Here is a 13,796-nt window from a genome sequence, read left to right as displayed (position 1 = left end):
GATAGACAGGTAGATAGGTAGATATATAGATGATAGATAGATAGGTAGATAGGTAGATATATAGATGATAGCTAGATAGGTTGATAGATAGATAGATAGATAGGTATAGATAGATAACCCACCTTTCTTTTAAATGAAAAGAAAATCTGGTCTTATGACTATCTAAGGAGTAGATTCACCTGCCAGTGCTCTGTAGTTGGAGTGGATGCCCAAGAAGTTCAGCATCTGGAACAGTCTGTCCCCTCCCCTCCAGGCTGCTTCCCCTACCTACTGTGGGATGATGGGGACTTTGAGATGGGTAACTGTGCCTAGAAAGTTGGACACCTGTATTGGTTAACTTAATACAGTCTGCTGGGCTCTGGCCCTGTTCTCGCATCTATATATTCCTTCTGGGACATAAGAGTATAAATTAAGAAGAATCTCTAGGGTCACAGACTCAATATTATAAATCTTCATTTCTTGGCTTTCATCAAAAGTTTAAATTCAGACTTTTAATGTGATTTGCAAATAGCTTTGTGTGATATGACATTGGAGGTCAGAGGACTTCTCAATCCATCTGAACATACATAAACACACTGCAACAAAAATCCATTAAAAGTAGAAATAGCTAATCCTTTACATGGGGTGAATAAATAATTCACCTCCAGGCTCTCCCGTCGTAAATCAGCTGTGCCGTTATCAGATGCCAACGCTGGAATAGGAAAGCAAAGCCGCTGTATTAAACTTTGACGATAAAAAAAAAAAAGAATGGATAAAGTGGAGATGAACCGTTTGTTTCCTTTCCAGGTAGCTGTCTAAACAGACTATGTAATGAACCAGCTGGGGAGAAACCAGTGACTTAATGCTCTTCTGATGAAAACGTTTCCTGATTTTGTACCTCAGGTAAAGGATGGATCTGATTCACACTTTAAGGGCTCCAGTAGCCAACAATCTGATGTGACTCAGGCACCTACACAGGCTCAGCCCTGCTCCAGTGAGAGACCCACTGGCAACTAGGCTCCCTCAAGCTCGGCTGGAGGAGGAAGGGAAGGCGCAGGGACAGATTAATGCAGGACTCATTCTACACCAAAAAGGCCTAAGGAAGAGAGGCGCTCCCATACCTCCTGGAGTCAGGAAAAGTCAGGAAGGCTATGGAAGAGCTTTAAGGATGAAGAGGACCCAGGCAGGAAACGAGGCTCAAGTCAAGCCAGCCACGTCCATGCAGATGACCCCTTACAGCAAGACTTCTTAAAATTCAGTTAGCAAATGTTTACACGGGGCTTGCTTTGCGCCAGGCACAGTTCTAAGTGCTTCAGACACCAATTCCATAAATCCTCACCACATCCCCTTGAGGTAGGTTCTATTGTTAGCTCCATTTTACTGGGGAGGAGATGAAGGTACAACACAATTAAGAAACCTGCCCAGTTTTATTCAGCTGTGGATGAGGAAGCCCAAGGAAAACAAGTGACTGGAGATACGAGCCTTAAGGTTAACAGAGCCGCCCTGATAATTATCATTAGCAATTCCACTCCAAGGTATAGACCCAAAATAGTTGAAAACAACTGTTCAGACAAAACCTGGACACAAACATGAAGAGCAGGACTATTCACAATAGCTAAAAGGTAGAAACAATCCAAATGGCTATCAGTGGATAACAAAATATGGTATTTCCATATAAAGTAATATTATTCAGCCATACAAAAGAATGAGATACTACATGTCACAACATAGATGAATCTGAAAACCATTATGCTAAGGGCACAGAGTGTGTAATCCCATTTACATGAAACATCCAGCAGAGGCAAATCCACAGAGACAGAAAGCAGATTCGTGGTTCGCAGGGCCTGGGGAGAGGGAGGAAATGGGAAGTGATGGCTTAATGGGTTTGGGGGTGTCCTTTTGGAGTGATGAAAATACTGGAACTAGGTAGTGGCGATGGTTGCATAACTTTGTGAATGTACTAAATGCTACTGAATTACATACTTTAAGATGGTTAAAATGTTGAATCTTAGGTGACTTTTACCTAAAAAAAAATACCTCAGTGGTTTTATAAAATAATTATTTCTTCTCAGTCACATATCTGTGGGTCATCTGGGGGTAAGGTGATCTAGTGTGAGCTAGGCAGGGCTTGGTTCTGGGCTACAGGTTGGATCCAGGTCACTTCATATGTCTCTCCTCCTCTCACCAGTAGGCTGGACAGGGCATATTCTCCTCACAGTGACAGCAGAAGCACCAGAGGGCACCCCAACACTCAGACACATTTAAATGGCTTGCATCCCCTTGGTCAAAACAAGTCACACGGCTGAACTCAAAAACAAAGGGCAGGGAAGCGCACTCCACTAGTGGGGAAGGGAACTATCGATACAAAGATGAGTGACAACATGGATGAACCTGGAAGACGTTACGCTAAGTGAAATAAGCCAGACACGGAAGACAAATACTATACGATCTCACTTAGATGTGGAATCTACAAAAGTCAAACTCATAGAATCAGAGAATAGAATGATGGTTGCCAGGGGCTGAGGGGTGAAGGAAATGGGGAGATGCTGGTCAAAGTGTACAAGCCTTTGGTTATCAGATGAATAAGTTCTGGGAATCTAATGTACACCCTGGTGATTACAGTTAATAATGCCATCTTGTATACATGAAATTCACTAAAAGAGTAAATCTTAAGTGTTCTTACCACAAAATAAAAGGTAACTATGTGAGATGATGAATGTGTTAATTAACTTGATTGTGGAAATCATTTCATAATAAATGCGTCTATTAAATCATCACATTGTATACCTTTAAAAGTCACACTGTACATCCTAAATATATACAATTTTGATTTGTTAATTATACCTCAGTAAAGCTGGAAATAAAAAAATAGGAATGATTTTTTAAAAGTTGAATGGTAAAACACAAAGATAAAGAAAGGAGTAAGGAACTGGGAACTTGAACGCAATCTACCTCAGCTTTTTCCCTACACAGTTGACCTCTTCACTCTTTACTCCTAACTGGCAAGAATTCCTCCATATCTTTTCCACCAGCTTTCATGATTTTTTAGAGCAAAAGTCCTCCTTCTAAGGAATGTGACCCATTTTCACTCAAGGTCCTCTTATTAAATTGTACAAAACACAGATCAAAGTGAGTGTTTATAATTCAGCTGGGCTCTTCTAATGTTTAGCAGATGGAATGGATGAGCTCCAAAGCAGTTATAGGAGCCTTGGTATTAGATAGCACATTTTCAGGTGTGTGGATCTCCCCACCATACTTAGTGGCATATTTAAAATCCCACCATCAGTCACGAGGAAGAGAGAGGACATGGGGGATTGTGTAGGAATTTCATGGGCCAGTCCTAGAAGCAGCAAACAACACTTCTACCTACATTCTACTGGCCAGAATTCAGTCATATGGTTGCAAATTTCATAGGTGCAAAGGAGACTGGGAAACGCAATCCAGCTATATGCCTAAGAGGACGAGAGAACTGGTAAAGTGAATAGTTAGCTAGTCTCTGCCGTATTCTACATTAAGCTGTCTTTATTTGAATGTCAAACCATCTAAAGTTGGCTTCAGAAAAATGCGAATCTCTTGTTTGTGGGAGTTTAGAGGACCACGTCTCCAAGGCTGGAGGAATAAGGGAAAGTCTGGCACCAGGTTTGAGGACACTGCGCACGCAGCTAGAGAAGCAGGGACCACAATAGCATGAAAAAAACTCGGCTCAAAGAAATGTAAAACTGTACCAGAACTTGAAGAAAAAGCATGTGAGGCACCAATGACCTTCAAGATTCCAATGCCTGGAATTCAAACAAGAAAACTAAGTGAGTTCTTAGAGGCAAATACCATTCAATGACAAAAGCCTTGATTTCATTTCACTCAAGTCTGCCCTGGGGAAGCAAGACTTCCGTATATGTTACAGATTTCACCATTCCGTTGATGGCTTGCTCCCTAGACTTATACTGTCACCCGAAATAAATCGAAGCTTGAACAAGCAATGTAATCAAAATGATTTGGACACAAAAGTCTTTCTTTCCCACTCCTTTTGCCCACCTCCCCCCTCATAACAGCTGACCTGAAGGAAGTAAAGGAAAAGCGAGACTGAGGATGCTGTTAACACCTCCAAGGCCAATGAAAGACAAAATGAATTCAGAAATTATACTTCCAAAGTACTCATCATGCTTCCCCAAGCTGGCAAGCTCCTTCTTTCTAGACAATGACGCAGGCTTCCCCCCTGAAATTTCAAGCCGGTTGCTGTTTCCACCTCTCTCAACTGGAGGCTTTATTATCTTAAGGTGAGAAAAGCTTCTTCAGCAGAAGTCTGCCTGGGAGAGAAATCCGAGTGATTTAAGCAGTGCTGAAGTGTACTGGAGATGGAAGAGAATCCCCAGCTGCCACACCAGAAAGAAAAACTGTAAACTCAGATGCATTCATTAAGGTAGGTTGGATATCTGTTCGCCAACCCTCTTTTTTTTTTTAACTCTCAGATACTATTGTAATGAAAGCCACCACAAGTTTTCAGCAAATCACAGCTTCGAAGGAAAATGTCAATCCCTATCAAACCCCGGTGAATTGTTGCAGCTGCTGGAAATCTAAATTCATCAGTTACTTTCCCCATTTCCCCCTCCATCCGCTCCAACCAACTGCCTCCTCCTCCAAATCACCCAAGAGCGCAGGACCAGAGATGCAAATCAATGCCTGCGGGACATCCCATCAGACAACGGGAAGGTCTAAGGAAAGGTTAAAGCAGAAAGGGAACGAAATTTATAGACTTAGCATTAAAATCTTAAAGGACCTTAGGAAGAGCAATGAATCTGATGTTAGGAAAGGCAGGAGCTGCCAGAGGCCATGGCAGGAAGGCCTGACACAGGCCATAAATCTAAGCTTAGGAGCAGAAAAAATATAGCCTTCTTTTCAGGCTGAGGCAGCATGATGCAAAGATTCCAACCTGGACTTGAAAAGAGGCAAGGCCACAGAGGCATGGTGGGGAAGAAGCGGACCGGGGACTACAAATAAGGAACGAAAAGAGCAGCAGATTGTGTGCGTGGGAGCGGGGAGCCAGCTCGGGCCTGCAGAGGCTGGCAACAAAGACACCAGCAACACACATCTGGCTGTGGGGGGAGCTTGAAACTGATCCCCAAAGAAAGAAACAGAAAAGCTGTGGTTGCTCCTTGTTGCATCTATGAGATGGAATGCAGACTAACCTTGTAAGCGACCAGAGTCAACAAGAAAAGCCAGGCAGCTGGGGGCAAAACAAGGTTGTGGAGGGGTCAGAAGATTGGGGATGGGAGGGTCGGAAGATTGGGGGTGGGAGGGTCGGAAGATTGGGGGTGGGGAGGGTCAGAAGATTGGGGATGGGAGGGTCGGAAGATTGGAGGTGGGAGGGTCAGAAGATTGGGGGTGGGGAGGGTCGGAAGATTGGGGGTGGGAGGGTCAGAAGATTGGGGGTGGGGAGCTTGGGAAAGGCAGCAGTATCCAATGGTTATGACACAAGCTCGGCAGCCAAGAACTCCGAGGCTTGTCGTGAATTTTCATTCACTCATTCTATGTATTTTGGGGTTTTGTTTTTGCTTCTTTCAATTATGCCCTCTGGGGCCCAGATATACTACATTAAGACACTAATTAAAATGTATAAAACCACTGCAACTGAAAATAACATACCATGAATTATTACAAAAATGCCAAGCTCCAAGTGGCCTTCGCCCTGGGACAGGGCTCACTGGAAACACAAAGTTGGTACCACTTTGACTGCCAGGGCTCACACCAGCTTCACCCATTTCCTAGAGTGAGGCATTCTTTTCTCTGCCTCAGTTTCCCCCAGAGGACGAGAAGTAAGGAGATCTCTTTCACAGTTCACAATCATCAGGAAAGGACTGATTGAATTAATATCTTCACAGTACATTTCAAACCTTTGAAATTAAGTTATTGCTAATGTTAAATAAATATATACCCAACTCACTTATGTAATGTAACTCTTTCAGTGTTTTAAAATATAAAAATCAATATGGCTTTTCCATGTCTTATATCCCTCTCCACTCCATTTACTTTCTATATTCTGCATTTCTTCTTTTTGGCTTTCCTAATGGCTTTCCCCTACTTATCAAATTTGTGTCCACTTCTCTTTCTTAGTGTCCATCATGTCTCTCCTTTCTGCCATTCGACTCTCCTCAATTTCTCACTTCTCCCATTTGTCTTGGAAACTAGAGTGCCCCTCATATGCAATGTCATTTCATAGGTGAGTACATATGGTCATTAATATTCATTAGTTTTCTTAATCTCTAGTAAAAATAGATTAAAACATGCTACCTTTCCATGTGTCAGACTAGCTGATTACCAGAATATATATTTAAAGTATAAAACTCTCCTTCTGGAAAGAACCTAGAGGTCAGAAAGCTCTGGGTGGTTGGTGCTTTCCTTGGACCAACCAAGAAAAAGGGAAATCAGCAAAGTTAAGAGATAATCTCGGGGGAGAAATGTAAGCCTAGAGCCTTCAGCAGCGAATTCACCTAAGTGATGATCATCTTTTCACATCTTAGACTCACCGGCAGATCAAAGGGATTTCTGCAAAAAGTTAAGAATCTTAGACTCTAGAACCTAACCTGCAGTGTTTCATGTTGCCTGAAAAAAGTCAATGTGGATCAGGAAAAACCTGGCTGTTATGACTCACACCCCGCATGTACTATGTTAAAACCCAGAAAGAAGCCAAAATGTCTTTGTAAAAGATAAAGGCTGGGGCTTCCCTGGTGGCGCAGTGGTTGAGAGTCCGCCTGCCGATGCAGGGGACGCGGATTCATGCCCCGGTCCGGGAAGATCCCACATGCTGCGGAGCGGCTAGGCCCGTGAGCCATGGCCACTGAGCCTGCGCGTCCGGAGCCTGTGCTCCACGACGGGAGAGGCCACAACAGTGAGAGGCCCGCGTACCGCAAAAAAATAATTAAAAAAAAAAAAAAGATAAAGGCTGTGTAAAGAGTAAAAAATAAAATAAAGAGATGGAAAAGTAAACACCATCTCAGATGTAAGGATATTCAGATATTTAGGACCTCCCATAAGAAATAACTTCTTTTTTTTCTTAAGTCAATGGAGTCATAAATAAATGAACTTAATCTGACTTCTAACTAGCTCATCTGGTGAAAAGCTAGTGGACTAGAAGTTTATTTGCAGAACTGGGATCTTTCAGCAGCTCAATAACAGGCTTCCTGTTTGACTTCGGGCAAGTTATTCAACTACTTGATACCTAAAGTTACTCATCTGTAACACGAGTAGAACAATATGATAGCCATGTTATTTTTGGCTGCTGGGCTGCTCCCAACTTTGAATGTGTAACTGAATCTCACAGAGGAGTTTCACAAAATTAATGAATATCTACAAATGCTGAAGGGCCTCAGGTCAATGTTGACTTCATGGAGTTATAACTATAGAGTAGCTGTTAATAGCCCTGGTGCCACCACCCTCTCTCCTAATCATTACTATTTCTGTCTGGTGTGTCCCTTCTGTTTAAGGATCCATCTGTCCCTCCCCTCCTAGAAGACTTTCTCTCCATTCCACCATCCATCTGAGCCCTTACCACAGATTTCCTCTAGAATGCATAAGAGACCTTGACTTGCCTCTGCTTCCTCCCTCTGTAACACCTTATAAGCTGGCTTCTGTCCATCACTCTATACGGTTTTCTTTGTGTCAAACTCAATAGTTCCCCGATGTACAAATTTTCCTACAAAGATGTGTTCTTCTCACCACTTTTTCTGGTGCTGTGAAGGTTGATGTCTAGACTTCAGAGATGCTTCCATGTAGTAGATCACCTCCAACCTTTCTGGTGACTCCTTGGCCAATTCTTATTTCTCTTCCTGCCCAACGATCATCCTTTCTAATTCTTTCTAATAAATGGCTTACCTAATCATGTACTTTTTCTATTAACAGAAGCTGGAGCTTCTGTTCTTTATCTCTTTTAGATCTGTAGCATGAATTCTGTTGAAGATACATGTGTCACTTATCCACTGTCAAAATAGTAATGCATAACAAACCACCTTAAAATTTACTGGTCTAGAGGGGAGACCTTCAAGATGACAGAGGAGTAAGACAAGGAGATCACCTTCCTCCCCACAAATACATCAAAAATACATCTACATGTGGAACAACTTCTACAGAACACCTACTGAATGCTGCCAGAAGACCTCAGACTTCCCAAAAGATATATATTTTTTTTTCCTTTTTCTCTTTTTGTGAGTGTGTATGTGTATGCTTCTTGGTGTGATTTTGTCTGTATAGCTTTGCTTTTACCATTTGTCCTAGGGTTCTGTCTGTCTTTTTTTTTTTTTAGTATAGTCTTTAGCACTTGCTTTCATTGGTGGATTTGTTTTTTGGTTTGGTTGCTCTCTTCTTTCTTTATTTTTTTAAATTAATTTTTTATTTTTAATAATTTTAAATTTTTTATTTTAATAACATTATTTCTTTTTATTTTATTTCTTTTTCTTCCTTTCTTTCCCTTTCTTTCTTTCTTTCTTTTTTTCTTTCTCCCTTTTCTTCTGAGCATGAGGCAGACAGGGTCTTGGTGCTCCCGCTTGGTGTGAGGCCTGTGTTTTTGAGGTGAGAGAGTCAAGTTCAGGACATCGGTCCACAGAGACCTCCCAGTTCCACGTAATGTCAAACAGAGAAAGGTCTCCCAGAGATCTACATCTCAACGCTAAGATCCAGCTCCACTCAACAACCAGCAAGCTACACTGCTGGACACCCTATGCCAAACAACTAGCAACACAGGAACTCAACCCCACATAGTAGCAGAGAGGCTACCTAAAATCATAATAAGGTCCCAGACACACCAAAACACACCACCAGACGTGGACCTGCCCACCAGAAAGACAAGATCCACCCTCATCCACCAGAACACAGGCACTAGTCCCCTCCACCAGGAAACCTACACAATCCAGTGAACCAACCTTAGCCACTGGAGGCAGACACCAAAAACAACAGGAAGTACGAATGTGCAGCCTGTGAAAAGGAGACCCCCAAACACAGTAAGTTAAGCAAAATGAGAAGAGAGAGAAACACACAGCAGATGAAGGAGCAAAGTAAAAATGCATCAGACTAAACAAATGAAGAGGAAATAGGCAGTCTACCTTAATAAGAATTCAGAGCAATGATAGTAAAGATGATCCAAAATCTTGGAAACAGAATGGAGAAAATACAAGAAACGTTTAACAAGGACCTAGAAAAACTAAAAAGCAAACAAACAATGATGAACAACACAATAAATGAAATTAAAAATCCTCTAGAAGGAATCAATAGCAGAATAACTGAGATAGAAGAACAGATAAGTACCTGGAAGATAAAATGGTGGAAATAACTACTGCAGAGCAGAATAAAGAAAAAAGAATGAAAAGAATTCACTACAGTCTCAGAGACCTCTGGGACAACATTAAACACACCAACATTTGACTTACAGGGGTCCTAGAAGAGGAAGAGAAAAAGAAAAGGATGGAGAAAATATTTGAAGAGATTATAGTGGAAAACTTCCCTGATATGGGAAAGGAAATACTAAATTAAGTCCAGGAAGTGCAAGGAGTCCCATACAGGATAAATCCAAGGAGAAATATGCCAAGACACATATTAAGCAAACTATCAAAAATTAAATACAAAGAAAAAATATTAAAAGCAGCAAGGGAAAAACAACAAATAACATACAAGGGAATCCCCGTAAGGTTAACAGCTGATCTTGCAGCAGAAACTCTGCAAGCCAAAAGAGAGTGGCAAGAAATATTTAAAGTGATGAATGGGGAAAACCTAACACCACAATTACTTTTCCCAGCAAGGATCTCATTCAGATTCGACAGAGAAATTAAACTCTTTACAAACAAGCAAAAGCTAAGAGAATTCAGCACCACCAAACCAGCTTTACAACAAATGCTAAAGGAACTTCTCTAGGCAGGAAACACAAGAGAAGGAAAAGACCTACAATAACAAGCCCAACACAATTAAGAAAATGGGAATAGGAACATACATATCGATAATTACCTTAAATGTAAATGGATTAAGTGCTCCCACCAAAAGACGTAGACTGGCTGAATGGATACAAAAACAAGATCCATATATATGCTGTCTACAAGAGATGCACTTCAGACCTAGGGACACATACAAACTGAAAGTGATGGGATGGAAGAAGATACTCCACACAAACGGGAAACAAAAGAAAGCTGGAGTAGCAATTCTCATATCAGACAAAATAGACTTTAAAATAAAGTCTATTACAAGAGACAAAGAAGGACACTACATAATGATCAAGGAATCAATCCAAGAAGAAGATATAACAATTGTAAATATTTATGCACCCAACATAGGAGCACCTCGATACATAAGGCAAATGCTAACAGCCATAAAAGGGGAAATCAACAGTAACACATTCATAGTAGGGGACTTTAACACCCCACTTTCACCAATGGACAGATCATCCAAAATGAAAATAAATAAGGAAACACAAGCTTTAAATGATACATTAAACAAGATGGACTTAATTGATATTTATGGGACATTCCATCCAAAAACAACAGAATACACTTTCTTCTCAAGTGCTCATGGAACATTCTCCAGGATAGATCATATCATGGGTCATAAATCAAGCCTTGGTAAATTTAATAAAATTGAAATCATATCAAGTATCTTTTCCGACCACAACACTATGAGACTAGATCAATTACAGAAAAAATCTGTTAAAAATACAAACACATGGAGGTTAAACAATACGTTACTTACTAACCAAGAGATCACTGAAGAAATCAAAGAGGAAATCGAAAAATACCTGGAAACAAATGACAGTGAAAACACGACCACCCAAAACCTATGGGATGCAACAAAAGCAGTTCTAAGAGGTAAAATTATAGCAATATAATCCTACCTCAAGAAACAAGAAAAAACTCAAATAAACAACCTAACCTTACATCTAAAGCAATTAGAGAAAGAAAAACAAAAAACCCCCAAAGTTACCAGAAGGAAGGAAATCATAAATATCAGATCAGAAATAAATGAAAAAGAAATAAAGGAAACGATAGCAAAGATCAATAAAACTAAAACCTGGCTCTTTGAGAAGATAAATAAAATTGGTAAAACATTAGCCAGACTCATGACAAATAAAAAGGAGAAGACTCAAATCAATAGAATTAGAAATGAAAAAGGAGAAGTAACAACTGACACTGCAGAAATACAAAGGATCATGACAGGTTACTACAAGTAACTCTATGCCAATAAAATGGACAACCTGGAAGAAATGCACAAATTCTCAGAAAATCACAACCTTCCAAGACTTAACCAGGACGAAATAGAAAATATAAACAGACCAATCACAAGCACTGAAATTGAGACTCTGATTAAAAATCTTCTGACAAATAAAAGCCGAGGACCAGATGGCTTCACAGGTGAATTCTATCAAACATTTAGAGAAGAGCTAACACCTATCCTTCTCAAACTCTTCCAAAATATAGCAGAGGGAGGAACACTCCCAAACTCATTCTACGAGGCCACCATCTCCCTGATACCAAAACCAGACAAAGATCTCACAAAGAAAGAAAACTACAGGACAATATCACTGATTATATGACAAACCCACAGCCAACATTGTTCTTAATGGGGAAAAACCGAAACCATTTCCTCTAAGATTAGGACCAAGACAAGGTTGTCCACTCTCACCACTATTATTCAACATAGTTTTGGAAGTTTTAGCTATGGCAATCAGAGAAGAAAAAGAAATAAAAGGAATCCAAATGGGGAAAGAAGAAGTAAATCTGTCACTGTTTGCAGATGACATGGTACTATACATAGAGAATCCTAAAGATGCTACTAGAAAGCTAAAAGAGCAAATCAATGAATCTGGTAAAGTAGCAGGATACAAAAGTAATGCACAGAAATCTCTTGCATTCCTATACACTAATGATGAAAAATCGAAAGAGAAATTAAGGAAACACTCCCATTTACCATTGCAAAAAAAAAGAATAAAATACCTAGGAATAAACCTACCTAAGGAGACAAAAGACCTGTATTCACAAAACTATAAGACACTGATGAAAGAAATTAAAGATGATACCAACAGATGGAGAGCTATACCATGTTCTTGGACTGGAAGAATCAACACTGTGAAAATGACTCTACTACCCAAAGCAATCTACAGATTCAATGCAATCCCTATCAAACTACCAATGATATTTTTCACAGAACTAGAACAAAAAAATCTCACAATTTGTATGGAAACACAAAAGACCCCGAATAGCCAAAGCAATCTTGGGAAAGAAAAAACAGAACTGGAAGAATCAGGCTCCCTGACTTCCGACTATACTACAAAGCTACAGTGATCAAGACAGTATGGTACTGGCACAAAAACAGAAATATAGATCAATGGAACAGGATAGAAAGCCCAGAGATAAACCCACGCACATATGATCACCTTATCTTTGATAAAGGAGGCAAGGATATACAATGGAGAAAAGACAGCCTCTTTAATAAGTGGTGCTGGGAAAACTTGACAGCTACATGTAAAAGAATGAAATTAGAACACTCCCTAATACCATACACAAAAATAAACTCAAAATGGATTAAAGACCTAAATGTAAGGCCAGACACTATCAAACTCTTAGAGGAAAACATAGGCAGAACACTCTATGACATACATCACAGCAAGATCCTTTTTGACCCACCCCCTAGAGAAACGGAAATAAAAACAAAAATAAACAAATGGGACCTAATGAAACTTCAAAGCTTTTGCACAGCAAAGGAAACCATAAACAAGACCAAAAGACAACCCTCAGAATGGGAGAAAATATTTACAAATGAAGCAACTGACAAAGGATTAATCTCCAAAATTTACAAGCAGCTCATGCCGCTCAATATCAAAAAAACAGGGGGTGGTGGTGTGAGGAATTGGGCGATTGCGATTGACATGTATACACTGATGTGTAGAAAATTGATGACTAAAAAGAACCTCTGAGACATATATATATACCAAAAAACAAACAACCCAATCCAAAACTGGGCAGAAGACCTAAATAGACATTTCTCCAAAGAAGATATACAGATTGCCAACAAACACATGAAAGGATGCTCAACATCACTAATCATTAGAGAAATGCAAATCAAAACTACAATGAGGGTAGTAGAGGTGTAGAATTGGTGGGGTGGGATGAACCGTGCTCCTGGTGGAAGCAGAAGAGCCGAGTGGGAACCATTGCCAGTACAGTGGTAGCAGTTGGACTGACCATTGCTGCTGCAGGATTTGCAGCCCGTTACACTTTGCAAGACTTGAAGCATATGGAGCCTCAAGTGAAACAAGTTTTTCAAAGTCTACCAAAATCTGCCTTCAGTGGTGGCTATTACAGAGGTGGGTTTGAACCCAAAATGACAAAATGGGAAGCAGCATTAATACTAGGTGTAAGCCCTACTGCCAATAAGGGAAAATAGAGATGCTCATTGAGAAATTATGCTTTTAAATCACCCAGACAAGGGAGGATCTCCTTATATAGCAGCGAAAATCAATTAAGCTAAAGATTTACTAGAAGGTGAAGCTAAAAAATGAAGTAAATGTATAATGAATTTTAAGTTCTTACTCATTTACGTATATGAGTACCAGCTTTTTATAATAAAATGCCTCAAAGCTACACATTTTAAAAATTGGCATAAGCTAAATCATAGCCTTCATATAAATTTGAGGATTTAAAATCAGATTATAGAATATTTGTAGGTTAATATTCAATAATTATGGATAAATGCATGCCATTTGAAGTGTTGTTCATTAAAAAAAATACTACAATGAGGTATCACCTCACATCAGTCAGAATGGCCATTATCAAAAAATCTACAAACAATAA

The 13,796-nt window shown here is 40.0% G+C and overlaps 1 pseudogene; it reads left to right on the top strand.

Annotated features, from left to right (window-relative positions):
* The window catches only part of LOC113625355 (mitochondrial import inner membrane translocase subunit TIM14 pseudogene), a 35,992-nt pseudogene extending 22,488 nt beyond the window's left edge, over positions 1 to 13,504 (top strand).
* The last annotated feature ends 292 nt before the right edge of the window (positions 13,505 to 13,796 follow it).

Source organism: Aethalodelphis obliquidens, unplaced genomic scaffold, assembly GCF_003676395.1.
Source record: "Aethalodelphis obliquidens isolate GAN/ISIS:26980383/991018 unplaced genomic scaffold, ASM367639v1 scaffold2, whole genome shotgun sequence".
Lineage (NCBI taxonomy): Eukaryota > Metazoa > Chordata > Mammalia > Artiodactyla > Delphinidae > Aethalodelphis > Aethalodelphis obliquidens.
The sequence above is the reverse complement of the archived record's forward strand: the minus strand, read 5'-3'. Positions and strand labels throughout refer to the sequence as shown.